Source organism: Coccinella septempunctata, chromosome 3 (assembly GCF_907165205.1).
Source record: "Coccinella septempunctata chromosome 3, icCocSept1.1, whole genome shotgun sequence".
Taxonomy (NCBI): Eukaryota; Metazoa; Arthropoda; class Insecta; order Coleoptera; family Coccinellidae; genus Coccinella; species Coccinella septempunctata.
The window spans coordinates 12,895,291-12,913,349 of NC_058191.1; the positions used below are offsets into that span (position 1 = coordinate 12,895,291).

Below are 18,059 nucleotides of genomic sequence, written 5' to 3' on the forward strand. Positions count from 1 at the left end.
CTATATATGTCAGAATTGCAAAAAGATAATTCTGTTGTGGGATATGGAATCTCCCGAATATTCCAATCGATGAATACCTCCTAAAAATACATGTTGGGAAGAAATTGTTGAAATATGTTGTGAAGGAAGTAATTCAAAAGAGAAAAGAACCATCCACACTGGAAACCGGAGATTCAATAATAGGGAATACTGGACTGGAAACTCGCGTTTTGACGCGTAGACAAACGCTACATGTGGACGCAACATGAAATGATACGCGCGTAGTCAATCGCGCGTTTCTCGCCGCATCTGGACAAGCTCTAAGGTTTTTATCTTTTGGAAACTTGAAACAACTTACATCATTTCTGTTTTAGGAAAAGAATGATTGCTCCTGCAGGAGGGAAAACAACATTTTCACAACATTTTTCACACTAGTTGATCTCGATATCAAATTATCTCACCCAAATTTCGGAAGAAGATTCGCCCAGAACTAGACGAGATTCGCTTCACTTCAAACTATATCGCACTTATTTCACGCCGCTTTCTCACGAAAATTCAACTATTAATCGAACATAAACAACACCACGTCTGAAACCTTTCGAACTAACTGCTGTACTGAATGATATCTCGACATTCTCGACGTTACGCTTACGCCACTGAACACTAAAAGAACTGGAAGGGCATGCAGGCAAACTGAGGAAGACTGAAAGGGAAGGGAATGTAGAGAAATCTATCTCTCTCTGCGCTCTGTCAATTGGTTTATAACGATGTAAACAAAAACAACCCGGGGCGGGGCGTTCGAGTGAGACGACTGCTGCTGCGTCCGACGTATGATGCGGTTATTCGATTGGTTGCCGAACCATTAGAAAGAGATGGGTTACTCTACATCTTCCGTCTCAAGCCTAGTTCTCAGAGCTTCGTAGTGTCGCCAGCGACAGTTCTCCAGCCAATCAGAGCATGTAAACAAAACTTCCCCTGACCCCTTTCTTTTCATTTCTGGTTGTCGAGAAGTGTCGCGACACGCCCCTTTTGTAGTTGAAATATTCCAACTACACCTGGAATTTCTGCGACAATCACAATAAATATAACCTATCTGTCAGCCGCAAAAACAGTTGTTTTTGATTTTAGCTATTCTTTTCACTATTTTTTAATCATGGTATATTTTCCATCTAAATTCAGGTAAATATATGAAACACCAATGATAATTATCACGGAGAAAGGAAATATTCTTTCATTTCATATTTATTGTTTATTTCAGAATGGAGTTTTTCTACAAGTATACAGCTTTATATTCGTGGCGAAAGGCGAAATAAAATAAGGAGAAGAAGGTGGATACACTAGGCCACTGCGGCAGATAGGTATTTAACTTCCTAATGAACCATGGGAGTTCACTGCTATGTACTCCATGAATATTCATTTGACCAATAGATATATGAAAAGTAAGCTAATTTCACGTTTTGAAATGAGAAATATGTCAAGATCTCCTGAATTAAATTCCAATTTTCTTTCAGTGAATACAAAAAGTGCCTATTTCATTGAAATTCCCAAAACAAATCAAAAACTAGCTGAACGTTACTCCCACAAAATAAACAAGATTGGAGGTTTTGATCCATTTGCCATTTAAGAAAGAGATATACGAGGTTACAGTCCTGATGGAATATTATAATATTGTGGTTTTTCTAGTTTTCACGACCAGTTTTTAAACAAATCAGCAAATGAAAGCATTTAAGCGCTTATCAGCCTACAAATGCTCGCATTATATCTGGGTTTTGCTGTTTGAAACAAAATATTCTGTGAGAAGTTTTTCACAAAAGGGTCAGTACAGATGAATAGGTGTACATGTAGAGAAGGGAAAAATGACCATTTTTATGATAAAATGCTGCTATGAGGATTGTGAAATATATTGGATCCGATCCATGCGGAAAGTGTTGGGCTGACCATTGTTCCTGACCATTCGTTCAGCGTTTGTACAAGCAATTTACACATGGATCGAATAGTTTTTTAAAATGTATATACATAATATGATGTAATGTGGTTGTATTAAATAATCTCGAAAAGATGCACAGTTCTATACAAAAGGTGTATTTACTATACCTAAATATAAAACAGAAACAATATGAAAATATAATTGGTTCAAAAATAGGAACAGTATAAAATTATATCCAGTAGAAAAATATACAACACATACAGCATAAATATATTGAGTATAGAATATAACCCATATATTTGAATAGCTCTTTCACTAGCATCCAATAATTTTAGTCGTCTCTTGTCTCGAGTCATTTGAGTAAAACTTCTTATCTTATACTGTATCTATTTCCTTGGCCTCCACATCCATATGCAAGAAGATGGCATCAGAGACAAACTGATGGCATAATTATTCATTTCCTCCCAAAATACTGCTCGACTTGCCCAAGTTATCGAATACTTTCATGGCCTCTGTACTAATGTAAAATTTACATAATTTTAGTTCGAACACCATGTTTACTTCGGAGATTATGGTGTGAGCAACTCGAAAATTCATTTTTGAAAAGATATATGTAATATAAATTCAAAATAGAATAGACTTTTTCAATCGTATTTGACAATCAGCTGTTTATGACAGCGGAGAACACAACACGTCATGTGAGAATGTAGGAAGGAGTGGGGATTGTCGCTGGCGACACTACGAAGCTCTGAGAACTAGGCTTATGTTGGACACACTTTTCGTCGTATTTCAGTACCTAAGAGGCCCTTCCAGTTCTTATAGAGTTCAATGGCTTACGCAGAGAGATTTTGGCATATATCTATTATACCAATATCGATAACACGCGTTCTAGACTACGACAAAAAGTTAAGCCAAATCGTTGGGAGGAATCCACTTGTACGCATGCGCGAATTAGAAGTTCGAAAATGACAATCAAGATATTGGTTAGTTTGTTTTCATATTTGACGTTGAATGAATTCGAATGATGATTTATTTCAAATTCTTGTACACATTTTGAGAGGAATTTTATTCGACGCGAAAGTTAATGAATATTGAATTCATCGAGAATTTATCCATTTTTTTCAACTTTCAGATAAATCAACGGAAAGAGATCAAACCAAATGAGTGCATCGAAACTATTCACTCAATATTATTATGATTTGTGAAATAATAAGTGCCGAATAGGATATATATCTATTATACCAATATTGATAACACGCGTTCTAGACTACGACAAAAAATGACGCCAAATCGTTGGGAGGAATCCACTTGTACGCATGCGCGAATTAGAAGTTCGAAAATGACAATCAAAATATTGGTTAGGTTGTTTTCCTATTTGACGTTGAATGATTGAATGAATTCGAATGATGATTCATTTCAAATTGTTGTACAAATTTTGAGAAGAATTTTATGTGAGGCGAAAGTTAATGAATATTAAATTCATCGAGTATGTATGCGTTTTTTTCAATTTTCAGATGAATCAACGAAAAGAGATCAAACCAAATAAGTGCATAAAAACTATTCAACCAATGTTATTATGATTTGTGAAATAATAATGAAGTGCCGAAAAGGAATAGTATTGTCCATACTCAGTAAACTCAAGAATGACATCATAACAAGTGCGTTTTATATTACTGTTTCATACCAGTATCAATTATTACGTGTACATATAAACATCATACTTATCTCACCTCCTGAATTTCCCCTCTTGTAAATCTACTCAATACTCAATAAAAAATATTTTTGGGTCAACTTTTAATGTAATATGTAGTTATATTATATATAAAAGTACAGAGTGCTCATTAAAAGAGCCATGCTTCAATAGAAGCAATACAATAATCAATTTGGCAATAAGAATATTGCCAGAAGATGAGAAACTTGTAGATACTAGTAACTACAGTTGAGCTTTATATATATAGATGTCGATTTAGATATTTCACTATTTCAGTGCTGAAAAAACAATCATATAAATTGAACTAGAATTATTACCTCAACTCCCAACTGAATTTCAAGACAATAATACACTTATCTAGATACAATGCAGACAATATACGATAGTGAACAACCTAGAAAAATTTATTCACAGTCCTACAAATTTTGTTGATTCAACATCACTTTTGTTAGTCTACGCACTCCGCAGGTTTTCTGTGGATTACACATAATATTTCACTTTTGTTATGAATCCGAGGGTCTAGTGTTGCAAAATGATGAAGATTCAAGAATTTTGACTTCTAGTAATTAGAAATCAACGGAGAAATACAAATTATACTACGTAATGCCAACCTAAGTTTGAACCTGATTCAAACGAATATCAACATATTGATAGGTTAAGGTCGAAAATATGCGAATGGTTGTGAAGTAAAATCATTTCATTCCTGTCAATTCATAAAACCATGTATCAGAAAGAGACAGAACTAATCAGGTATTTTAATTCTTAATATTTCTGCACAAGCGCATAAGTCGATTCCGGCCGCGGGCTGGCTTCAATTTTCGAGGTCCCATTATCGATATAGAATATAATAGATATATGGATTTTGGCTCTGACTTACGCTTCGAATTTCTGTGCCTACAGGCGACGTTGCCGCTGTGGCGTTGTTCCGGGCTATTCCTTTAGGAGGCTCAAGGCTGTGAGTAGGCGCTGTTGCCAAATCAAAAACCAGAAACAAAGAGATTTAAATTTTAAAACCCCATATTTGAAGAATGATTTTGAATAGTTTTCGCGGTGCATTTGGAAAAATCATGAATGAAACTCATAATTATTCAGTTTAAACTTGCATATGCATTGATAACCCAAATTGAGGAGAATCCCCCTCTTTTGATATGGCTCTTTACCGCGAAACCCGAGGCAACTGATCCATAAGTCAGTTGAGGCCTAGCAACGGCTTTATAATACATAATCTTCAATTTTGTCTACTTTTCAAAATAAATTAGCTCCTGCTTTATCAAGTTATAATAATTCCAATCATTCAAGTGTAGAAATGACTCCAATGCAAATAATCAAGGCAGATTTGAATTATTCATTATTGTAATACCTATATTTGTTACAATTTCATATTTTATATTGTCATGCGTCAAACTCCCCACTAAGTCAAAATATGTTCCGATTGCGATCTGATGCAAAAATGAATCAGTCGTATTGTAGTATACGGATATTGAAGTATACGTCATAGAAAAGTCGTTTTTCAATTGTTGCAAAGCGATAGATATCATTCAAATACATCACATAATTTGGCGACGAGGATAAAAGACTTCATCACACTAGTTGAAGTGTGTTTTGATAGTGGATATTCTGTTCATGCTGGTGTTTTTTTCAAACAACTAGAAGGTACTGCCATGGGATCACCCACTAGTCCTATTTTGGCCAACTTAGTCATGAATGAGGTGTTTGAGTTTGTGAAGAGTCGTTTAAACTTTGATGTACCACTTATGAAAATGTATGTAGATGATACCATCATATTAATACCATTTTTAGATCTTTTGTTGATAAGGGATGGGAACAATATCATTACAAATTGGTATACTAAGTCCATCAATAGTAACCGTTGCCTTAATTTTTTAAGTAACCACAGTATGCAACAAAAATTGAATGTAATGAATAACTTGATAAGTAGAGTTTAAAAATTGAGTAATGAAAAATAACAACAAGAAAACATTTCGAAAATAAAGAGTATCTTAAAAAACAATAATTACCCATCTTATTTGATCAGCAGGTTGTTGGATAATCACTTGAGACCTAAGATTGACAAGACATCCACAGTCCCGGAAGGGGTGTCAAATATTTTAGATTTCTTTACCTCCCTAAATTAAGTAATAAAATAAATCACATTTTCGAGAATTTTTGCTGCAGTTGTGCATTTTATATCGTAAAGACCACGCGAAAATATTCTTTACTCGTTTGAAGGATAGAGTACCAGACCAGCTTAGAACTGAATTAATATATAAAATTCCTTGTCATAATTGTGATAGTTGCTATATTGGCCAAACGAAGCAGTACTCGAAAGAAAGAATTAGACAACATGAATGTGACACTAACAATTTTGATAATAGGAATTAAGCCGCTTTAGCTGATCATTCTTTTAAGACAGGTCATAAATTCAACTTTGAGCGAGTGTCAATTCTGTATAATGAATGTCGCCAATACAGCCATAATATAAGTGAAATGATACGATACATATAAAAACAAATAAAACAGTAAACCATAGGGAAGATGTGCAAGGTCTCAGCTCATTGTTCAACAGCTTATTGATTTGATGTTGTTGGTTGGAATAATATGTTTCTTTGTACTTGGTAATCGAGAGATTTCAATTGTTATAATATATTGTTTGTGTCGTTATCTGTAACTCTATAGTAATTTGGTTCTGTGACGTTTATTTATTGTAATTAGATTATATTATATTTGATTCTATTGAACATTAGATTAGGGACAACACCAAATTCGTGGCTTTTATGTAACATAAAGAATAATATTCTTTGATTCAACCTGCAAATTTGAATTGATCGCCGTGCATGTTTGAGCAGATATGAATACATCGACTTATTGTAGTAATTTATATATGGATAGTTCCACCTAAATTGTTTTTAACTAGGTAAATGTACAAAACAATGTATGATTAAAAATTATCACCTGTAAATTCATGTATACTTCAGCCTTGAGGAAGGAGAAACTCGAGCTCCGAAACGTCGGCGTTGTTGAAAGTCGTTTATTTATTAAAGTCCAATTATCAGATATATGACTTTGTTAAAGATTATGAGGCCAAAATTGATTTACAAATAGATAAATATTGTGACAAAAGACCGTATAGGTGTACTATAAAAGATAAAAAAGAAATCGAATCACAAATTGTAGAACTCTTAAAAAAAGAAATTATTGAGGAATCCTATAGCCCGTTCGCAGCTCCGGTCAAAATAAATTTTTATAATGAATATATACCAAAAAGTGCCATAATTCATAAGTTAAATGAGGCACAAAAAAGAAAGAAAGCTATATACCAAGAAACACTAGCAGTCAAAGAAGCAGTACTTTATTGGCAACACATTCAACTAAGTTTTTATTGCCATTAACCACTTCTGGATCTGAATATAAAAACGAGACCAGATGAAGAATAAGGCCCTCACTCTCTTTCTGTCACAGTTTGATATGGAGATAAAATACAATTCTGGAAAGTACAATTTAAAAGCAGACTGTCTCAGTAGGAATGCAGTGTTAGAAGCAGAAAATAATAAAGAAGAAATATTGAGAACAGTGAATTGGGTTAGTCTTCAAGATGTTATAATGGATCAAAAAAACAATAAGAATATCAGGATAGAAGATAAAAGTTTAATACAAAGAAAAGGTGTTTTTTTCAAGAAGAAAAACAAAAGAGAAAAAATTATTCTGACGGAAGAATTCAGTAGTGATCTAATAAAAAAAATTCACTATAACATGGGTCATATTGGGATTAATCAGATGCTATCCATGCTTTCACCTTATTATACATCACTAAATTTCTTGAATAATATAAAAAACCTATGTTCAACCTGATGCGAGTCCCGCATAAAGAATAAAACAAGAATTAAGAATAACTATGGCTCGCTTTCACAACTAGGTCCATCAAAAGAGCCATTCGAAATAGTATCTATAGATACAATTGGTGGATTTGGCGACCTCACTCTATTTCTGTCACAGTTTGATATGGAGATAAAATACAACCATGAAAAGTACAATTTAGAAGCAGACTGTCTCAGTAGGAATGCAGTGTTGGAAGCAGAAAAAAATCAAGAAGAAATATTGAGAACAGTAAATTGTGTTAGTCTTCAAGATGTAATAATGGATCAAAAAAACAATAAGAGTATCACTCATGTGAAGTTGGCGCCGACTTTTTCGAAAAATACAGTTTTTTTTTGGAGTTCTGGGTAGATTTGGAAGAGTTCTGGAGTTCCTGATGAAAATTTTGAATAGTTCCGGCAAATCGTGGATTCTAATGAAAAAACAATTTGGTGGCGCTAAGTTCACTTTTTCGAAAAAATTAGTTCTGATGCTGTCTTCGTTGAAGAAAGAAGAGTTCTAGAGTTCTTGATAGTTTTTAGAAAGAGTTCTGCGAAAATAAAAAAAAAATAGTACACAGGTTTTTGACTCTCGAAAAAAATCATTTTAAGAGAAAAAAATTGGAGATATTTCAGTTCTGATCAGAGTTCTGAATAGCGCTCAAAGAGTTCTACAAAATATGTCAAGTGACTTTTATCGAAAAAACAAAACTTTTCAATTTATCAGCAAAAATAAGATCAGAAATTTGAAAACCAATATTTCCTATGTTGGCAATACTTGATCGCAGAAGAGTTCTGATAAGAGTTCTGAATAGCGCTCGAAGAGTTCTACAAAATATGTCAAGTGACTTTTATCAAAAAAACAAAACTTTTCAATTTATCAGCAAAAATAAGGTCAGGAATTTGGAAATTTATATTTTCTATGTTGGCAAAACTTGATCGCAGAAAAGTTCTGATTAGAGTTCTGAATAGCTCTCGAAGAGTTCTAAATAATATGTTAAGTGACTTTTATCCAAAAAACAAAACATTTCAATTTATCAACAAAAATAAGTTCGGGAATTTTAAAATTTATATTTCCTAATATTGAACTCGAAATTTTTTCAAATTTCGGAATTTATTGATAAGAAGGCTCACAAAAGGATTTAGTTTTTGAGATGCGTCCTATGATATTTGATGTTAATTAGTCGATGACATACTCAAACGGGGAAATAAAAATAAATCGTGTCTTCCCGATAGGGCAAGTGGGTAAGTAATGAAGGAAATTAATGCAGCAATTTAGATGAATATGCATGATGAAAAAATATACTTACTTTTGAGTCCGTTGAAAAGGCCTCTTAACAGAAAATATACACCAACAAAAATTGAGACGGTTATTCCGTTATTTCACTGATATCCTCGAATCGAACTTTCGAAATTTTCACAAGCTTCAAGTGAGTAGGTATATACCTAGTATTGAACCAAATATCAACTCAAGATAGATTTGAATTTGCTCGTCTTCTTCTACAATCTACAACTTCAAGGCAGAACAGAAGTTCAGTCTCAAATGAAGCTTTTGAAGAATATTTTGGTGCAAGAAAATCCGCAATATGGTGTTAAAACTTCATCATCTGTTTTGTATTCTCCCATTTTCGAAAGAAGCCATATAGCAGTTCAGATATTATTGCTTCAAAGACACTTGCCGACAACAGAATGAAGTTTTATTGCATCCCATTTCTAGTATTGGAATCCTAGGGTATCGATAGAAAAATACCTGAACTATGAAGAATACGGGTTATCTGAAGATTTAAGAAGGTTATTCTAGCCTTGGGTTGAATACTCAAAGATTCTAGGATATTTTGAAATTAAATTTTCTGAATAGAACATTCACGTAAATTTTGAATTATTAATTTCCATTAAGTTCTCATGGTGCATTGCTAAAATAAAAGGTAATTTTTTAAGCGTAGTTTTATTAAAAATCGAATAAAACACTCAATTTGCAACATATATTCAAAATTTTTATTGGAATTGATAACTTGGCCTTTACCATTTACATTTCAAAGATAACTTCATGTAAATGTTGTCCGCTGCTCTGTTTCAAAAGGTTTATTCGGAAGGTCAAATTTTTCGAGCATTTCTGCCTGTATTCCGAGAATTACAGGTGTTATGTTATCCTGTAAGGCTTCAATCGTGTTCGGTTTGTCCACATACTACTAACGACATTACATAACCCCTCAAGAAATAATCCAGAGGCGTCAAATCGCATGATCTTGGCGGCCAATTCACAGGGCCATTTCGAGAGATAAGCTGCTCACCAAATTCATCCTTCAACATGTTCATTGTTTCACGAGCTGTGTGGCATGTGGCACCGTCTTGATGAAAGCACATGTCAACCTGGTCATCATTGGTAATTACTAACAATAACCAACAATGATCAATTGCATTCAAGGGCTTTTGGTCATTATTGGTTATAACATCGTGACGTCATAAACTAGCCCTTCAACGTCATCATTTTGGACCGCAGATAACCGGAGATAACCATACTCGAGAGCTGGGTTAAACTTCTGGTTATTGAAGTGAGGTTAGAATTCGTGAAGGGACATAACCAAGGGCAAAACCAGCAATAACCGCGGTTATTACGGGTTATTCGCTTGAAATCGATTCAAGTTCAACTCGGCCAATTGGGGCAAAAAACAGATCGAAATGGCCTTGTGAATAGGCCTAAAGATCATGCGATTTGACGCCTCTGGATCATTTCTTGTGGGGTTATGTAAAGTCTCTAGTGTATGTGGATAAACCGAACACGATTGAAGCCTTACAAGATAACATAATCCTGTCCCAGCGCCAACGATTAAAATGAACCAACACTTTGCTGTAGAGTGTAGACAATGGAGAATATCTTCCTCATATTTTTTCGAATGTGTAAAACCGCTGGCCAATAAAATTGATGAGAAATGTATCAGAATTTATATTTCTTTCTGACATTCTAAGATCGAGAGTATGTTCCTCTTTGTTGTTTTGAAAATTTGAAATGGCTAAGAAAATTTATTTCCCCATGGACCCATTCCATCAATTTTCTTGGATGGCCATTTCAAATTTTGGAAAAAAAGAAGAACATGCGCTCCATCGTAAAGAATATATCGGTTCATTTTCATCGTTGGAGGTGGTTTTTCTAAGTATATTGTGATACATTCCTTTATCCACCAATTTTCTTGGCCGGCCATTTTGAACCTGAAAAATGAGGAATAGGCGCTTCATCATAGACTGAATAGTTCATTTCGATCCTCAGAGCTGTAGTATGAACAAAAAATTATGTTAGGATATTTTAGTCATCCTTCTATGTACTCTCGCGATCAATTTCCTTGACCGGATGTTTTGAACTGATTTTTCTTCTGGATAAGGAATCCTTAAAATATTCCGAATAGAAAAAAAATCGGTTCATTTGATCGTTGGAGGTGGCGTTCTAGGGCTGTCAGAATGAAACAAAATTTTTTTCTGAGTACATTCTGATACATTCCTCTATCCACCAATTTTCTTGGCCTGATATTCTGAACCTGAAAAATGAGGAATAGGCGCTAAATTGTAGACTGAATATTTCATTTTGATCCTCGGAGCTGTAGTATGAACATAAAATTATCCCTCTATGTACTTAAGCGATCAATTTCCTAGTCCGGATGTTTTGGACTTATTCATCTTCTGGAGAAGGAATCCTTAAATAATTCTGAATAGAAAAAGAGCGGCTGTCAGAATGAAACAAAATTTTTTTCTGAGTACCTTTATTCTGATATATTCCTTTATCCACCAATTTTCTTGGCCGGCCATTCTGAACTTGAAAAACAGGAGGAATGTGAGCGTCATAGTAATATGAAAATCAATAATGAAATCAGGGATTATAAAAACTTGATCTATAATCCTTGGTATGAAATGAGTCTTTTCCTTCCTTAAACATAGAGAGATTGGCCGGCTGGTTCCATCAGGACAATACTCTTGATCATGAATCAATTTGGAATGTTAGAACATTACAGTCAAATATTCCATGACCTGTGATTTTCAACATCAATGCAATTTGGATTTTAGGATACAGAATATATCATAACGTTGAATAATTTTCCTTGGATAGATAATGTTATGTAATGATTCTCCTTGAACAGACTTTTATTAGAAAGAAACCTGAAAACTTCCACCAGAGAGTGCATAAACCCTTTACTTACTCAAGATGTTTCTATATCTTCCTTCATAAACTAAGTCAATGCAATTGTTTACTAAACTGAACATAATCTCTCAATGTAGTAATTTTGAAAGATCCTCATTTTGAACTTACTTTACATAACTGGAATGGGGAAAAATTGTTAGGCAGTGAAAATAAGACTCGAAGTTGATATTATTGCAGTTTTAGGTCTAACTGAAATATAAAAGGATCAGCTGATGACTGAAGTTAGGTACATAGGTTACGTTAATGTCAGCTGATGTGCTGCTCCCTTGGCTGTTGTGCGAAAATTGACCTTATCTACTGTGTGATAAGAAACGGCAACAGGCCCCGGGTGAAGCTGGATGCGTTTACATTCGTGTTGAAAAATCTCGAATTTCTGAAGCTTTTTTCTCGTATTTCCTATCTGTTTTCCTAGTCGAGAGTATTACGCGCCTATGGTCCGGCTATTCGTCTTTCGTTTGACATTTTCCGCGGACACGGACGGGCGGCTCTTTTCGGAGAAACAGAGAATTCCGGAACCTCCAAATGAGCCGATTTCCCCTCTTACCCCTCCCACTCGGTGCTTACGAAATTAGTAGTACGAGATAAATTTTCAAATTCCTGACCTTATTTTTGCTGATAAATTGAAAAGTTTTGTTTTTTCGATAAAAGTCACTTGACATATTTTGTAGAACTCTTCGACCGCTATTCAGAACTCTCATCAGAACTCTTCTGTGATCAAGGATTGCCAACATAGGAAATATTGGTTTTCACATTTCTGACGTTATTTTTGCTGATGAATTGAGAAGTTTTGTTTTTTCGATAAAAGTCACTTGACATATTTTTGAGGGCTATTCAGAACTCTGATCAGAACTGAAATATCTCCAATTTTTTTCTCTCAAAATGATTTTTTTCTAGAGTCAAAAACCTGTGTTCTAATTTTTTTTTTGATTTTCGCAGAACTCGTCAAGAATTCTAAACTCTTCCTTCTTCAACGAAAAACAACATCAGAACTCATTTTTTCGAAAAAGACGGCGCCGCGTGAAGTTAGCGCCACCAATTTGTATTTTTCATTAGAATCCACGATTTGCCGGAACTATTCAAAATTTTCATCAGGAACTCCAGAACTCTTTCAAATCTACCCAGAACTCCAAAAAAAGTATTTTTCGAAAAAGTCGGCACCAACTTCACATGAGTGAATTTCAGGATAAAAGATAAAAGTTTAATAGAAAGAAAAGGTGTTTTTTTTTTCAAGAAGAAAAACAAAACAGAAAAAAATCATTCTGACGGAAGAATTCAGTAGGGATGTAATAAAAAAAATTCACTCCAACATGGGTCATATTGGGATTAATCAAATGATATCCATGCTTTCACCTTATTATACATAACTAAATTTCTTGAATAATATAAAAAACCTATGTTCAACCTGATGCGAGTCCCGCATAAAGAATGAAACAAGAATTAAGAATAATTATGGCTTGCTTTCACAACTAGGTCCATCAAAAGAGCCATTCGAAATAGTATCTATAGATAAAATTGTTGGATTTGGCGGAAGTAGATCAACCAAAAAATATCTGCATTTATTAGTGGATCACTTTTCAAGATATGCATTTATTCTGACTTCTAAAACACAAATGAGCTCAGATATCATAAAATTATCAAACAGTTTTGAAAGAGGGAAACATAAAAAAATTTCAACCGATCAATATCCAGGAATTGAAATTAGGAGTGAAGTATAATTTGAAGGGAGATAGAAAGACTGCATTGGAAAATAGTATAAAATACCACCAATATAACAAAAAATTATTTGACGCACGTAGAAAGGATTATAACTTCAAAGTTGACGGACTGTCGGTCACAATGACGGACGTCTGGTAACCTTACTATAAATCAACCAGTTTGGAAAAGCCAAAATTGTTGGAATATTGAACTGGTGTGGTTTCCGGATTTTTGCATTTATAAGATTTCTAGAGACCATGGTAGTATAAACCAACTAGTTTGGAAAAGCCAAAATTGTTGGATTGGAATATTGACCTGGGGTGGTTCCCGGAGCATGTTTCCGGATAACAGGCCAAAATTTAATTGCATTTCGATATTTATGAAGGTCATTTTGGAAATTTCAACTTATTCATAATTTCTGTAAGTTTAGTTATAAAGAAACTCAATATGAAAAGAACAATTATCATGTGTTGAGAATCAAAGAAGCCCCAACAATATTCCAGATATTCGGCAGGAAGCGTCAAAGCAAAGATTAGCCTCTTTCAAAGAAGCCGCCCCATAAAAGGAACCGTAACTGTTATAGAGAATGCCGACAAAGTTGTAGATTTTAGTTTTATGGCATCTGCGTCACAGAATGAAACATTTGTGAAATAGTTTGCCTACAAGCACGAGGGTAATTATGTAGGTACAGGTCCAGTTTATATCAGGTACTGTTATTACTGAATTCGCAGAAAATCCTCTGCATTCTGCAGCAATCTGTTAATTGAATATCATTTAAAAACGGATTCATTAAAATTTTAGTATCTACGAACATTTTAGTTTAATTGTATTTTCAAATGGTAGCTACTGAGTAAACAAATATCGTACAAAACGATCATTTTCGTACAAATGGCAACGCTGCCAGTACCCCGTAATCCAAGTATCCACAAAAAGCTGTAGCTGTGGAAGAAGATCTCAACAACTCAGAGTCACGATACTAAAAAAAAAATTATTCCATCGTGACACCGAGTATTGTTGGTGTTATCGATTTATCGAATATGTCCGGACTAGAAACTGGACTGGAACTGATCTTTGGACTAGTAATTTCTCTGGACCGGATCAGGTCGGAACTGATCCATGAAATTGTTTGGATCAGCCATCCCTAAACCAAGGTGCATCTATTGCACATGGTAGCAGCTTGTTTTCAGTGGCCTGAATAGGGAATACTCCTTCTGACGAAAATTATGTTTTTTTTATGAAATATCTTTAAACGTCACATTTTGAAATAACTATTTCAACCTTTCCAAAAAAAAACTGTTTTAAGAACTTAAAAATGAAAAATAAAAATGGGTATTTTAAATTTAAAGCGTTTGGATTCAATTGCACAAGTTGGCAACATCGACTGAAATGTGCGTTGATAATAAAGGACAACAAATACATTATCTCGATGAGATAGACAAAGATGGATGTCTATGCAGTCTGCGACGAACGAGGAAGGTCGTAAACTTTTATGGGATTTTTATTAATATACTGTATTATTTCGAATTTTAAACGATAGCGTAGTAATTGAGTTGATGATTTGTTGAAAGAATTAACATTAATAAACAACATCAGACCCTAGTTGGTCAATAAATCGAATATCTGAGTTACTTCGGCACTTGAATCTCATAATAAATTTGAAATTGAAAGATATTTCTCAAATACATTATTCAATTTATTGTTCAGCAAGAACCACGAGAAGGTGTAGGGTCATCTCTCGCCATACAAAATATAAATTCTTGAGCACAACAAATATACAATTAAATAAATCAATGAAATTTTTGACTCATAGTACCTAGTGTTGATTATTTTCAACTAAAAGACCGACGACACGATCTAATAATGGCAAATTACAGGATACATTCGAGAGGTAGTTTTTATTACCACTGTGAGAATTAGCGAAGAAGTTGAAATTAATCTCAAATACCTCTTAGTAGGACAAATCAAAAATTTTCTCATTGATTCGAAACAAGATGCTGACTGAGAATATAACATAAATGACATTATTATTGTACTTGATGAGTACTTAATTTTATTCCTAATGATTTTCTCAATTGATCTGTAATGATTTCTACTTGTCTGAGATTATTAAAATTTAAATTAAAACTATCCACTGAAAATGCCTCTGAAGAAAATAAAGAATTTTTCAATAAATCTTGATGTTACAGTTGCTGAAATCTCATAGTTAGATTTTTATATCTAGCAAGTAAATTTGTAAGTTGAGACCACCTACTGAGGATATGATCAAAAGAACGAATCCATTTTAAATCATGACATGAAAATTTTTTATGAACAATTTTAAAATTTCAAATGGCTCAAAAGGCTCCTATCGATTTGAACTAAAGCATCTACAGATAATGATTTCTCAAAATTAAGTATATAAAAATAAATCTAATTCTCTAATTTCTCAACCTACAATCCAGATACTTGAGTTTTAGTGGAATAGATACCTAGTTGTTATCAAGGTCATCAAAATCTTTACTAATATCTGAACTCATGAAGGTTTCTATTTCATTATCCTGTCTACTAAACAAATAATCTCATTCCTTCTAAGCTGGGGACCGGTCCCAACTTTTGGGGTTGATTTCGAAAGAGATTTTGGCAAATTTAGAAGAATTTTTGGGAAAGCGTCTGGTTGTAGTTTTGGATTTTTCAATAATAACATTTTAGTGGTTCCATCCGGAAGTAAATATTTCTCATCCCTAGTAATATCACTTTCCTCAAAATGTTTCTCGCGAACCCAGCTATAAGCGAGGCTCGAGCGACGCTATAAGTGCTTGGAGTGAAATTTTTTCGTGGGATATCTTTTACCGAGGCTTTTACGCATAAGCTTAAGGTTTTCATCTTTTGGAAACTTGAAACAACTCACATCATTTCTGTTTTTGGAAAAAAATGATTGCTCCTGCAGGAGGGAAAACAACATTTTCACACCATTTTCCACAGTAGTTGATCTCGATATCAAATTATCTCACCCAAATTTCGGAAGAAGATTCGCCCAGAACTAGACTAGATCCGCTTCACTTCAAACTATATCGGACTTATTTCACGCCGGTTTTTCACGAAACATCGAACATAAACAACACCACGAGTGAAACCTTTCGAACTAACTGCTGTACTGAATGATATCTCGACATTCTCGACGTACGCTTACGCCATTGAACACTAAAAGAACTGGAAGGGCATGCAGGCAAACTGAGGAAGACTGAAAGGGAAGATGTAGAGAAATCTATCTCTCTCTGCGCTCTGTCAATTGGTTTATCTTCCGTCTCAGTTGGACACACTTTTCGTCGTATTTCAGTACCTAAGAGGCCCTTCCAGTTCTCTTAGAGTTCAATGGCTTACGCAGAGAGAGTTTGCCTATGGCTTACGCTTCGAATTTCTGTGCCTACAGGCGACGTTGCCGCTGTGGCGTTGTTCCGGGCTATTCCTTTAGAAGGCTCAAGGCTGTGAGTAGGCGCTGTTGCCAAATCAATTTAAAAGTAGAGAATTTAAGAAGTTGTTGGATGAATATCATGTCAAAGTATTTTATAATCCTCTTTACCACCCGGAACCAAATTTTTCAGAAAGATCTAATAGAGTCATAAAAACGATGATAGCTAGTTAAATTGAAGAAAACCACAAAAAATGGGACAAATATTTACCCCAATTAGCTTGTGCATATCGAACAGCAAAACATGAAGTTGTTGATAATACACCTTTTTCGATACGGTGGAAAACAAGTCTGTAGAGGATGGTTCGGAAAAAATGTTGTGGATGGAGAAGTTAAGACTATTTGTGAAGGATAAATTGGTGAAAGCTCATGAGAAAACCAAACACGATTATAATTTAAGACATAGACCTCAACGATATAATGTTAATGATTATGTTTGGGTGAAGTCACATTCTTTGTGATCCAGTGTGAAAGATTTTTCAGCGAAGTTAGGTGATAAATTTTGTGGTCCGTATAGAGTATCAGAAAAGCTTGGGGTTAATGCTTATGAACTGAGAGATGATTCGGGAGTTTCTAAGGGATTTTGGCATGTGTCTCAACTTAAGCCTGATAGAACTCTTGATGATGGTCAATAGTTGGGATGAATTTTCCTCTCTCATGTTGATGACACCGACTATTTGTTTGCTTTTTTTGAAAAAAAATCTTCGATTTTTTTATCATGGGAAGGGGAGGTATGATACAGTTCGATTTTTATTCTTTACAGTTTTATCATGTTTGTTAAAGATTTCTGTAACGCAGGAGGTATGTTGCATTCCCAGTAGATGTCATGTTATAAGATCCGTTAAATTCAATTTTGCATTAGAATTAATATGTGTAAACAACTAAATTTTTTTCTTCAATTTTTTTATATCGCTTATCTCTTGAGTCGAGTTCTACATTAGATTTATTTCGAATTTCGTTCTTTTTCCATCGTAGCCTTTGCGCAGTGAATTTAAAAATTTCGAAAAACAATAGAGTTTATTGAACAGCATTTTTGAGTATTTTTATAGCTGAATTAATTCTGCTGATTAAGGCGTTGGCAATTAAATTTGGATAGCCAAGTCGAATTTTATTCAACTGCAATTGAGTGAAAAAATCCTCGACTACGAGAGTAAGTTACATGCAAATTAAATTCAAAACTAGTAAATCCTTTTTTTCTAATTTCATCCTCAGATTTTTTTTCGTACTGTAATTTTCACCTTTGGACTTATTTAAACCCG

At 34.1% G+C, this 18,059-nt stretch overlaps 2 long non-coding RNA genes across 2 annotated transcripts; both read left to right on the top strand.

Annotated features, from left to right (window-relative positions):
- Positions 1-870: 870 nt before the first annotated feature.
- Positions 871-2,031, top strand: LOC123308963. The gene is made up of 2 exons (XR_006537199.1): positions 871-1,418; positions 1,491-2,031. It is a non-coding gene; the product is annotated as an uncharacterized LOC123308963 (long non-coding RNA).
- Positions 2,032-3,310: 1,279 nt separating this feature from the next.
- Positions 3,311-3,697, top strand: LOC123308968. Its single transcript, XR_006537204.1, has 2 exons — positions 3,311-3,357; positions 3,421-3,697. It is a non-coding gene; the product is annotated as an uncharacterized LOC123308968 (long non-coding RNA).
- The last annotated feature ends 14,362 nt before the right edge of the window (positions 3,698-18,059 follow it).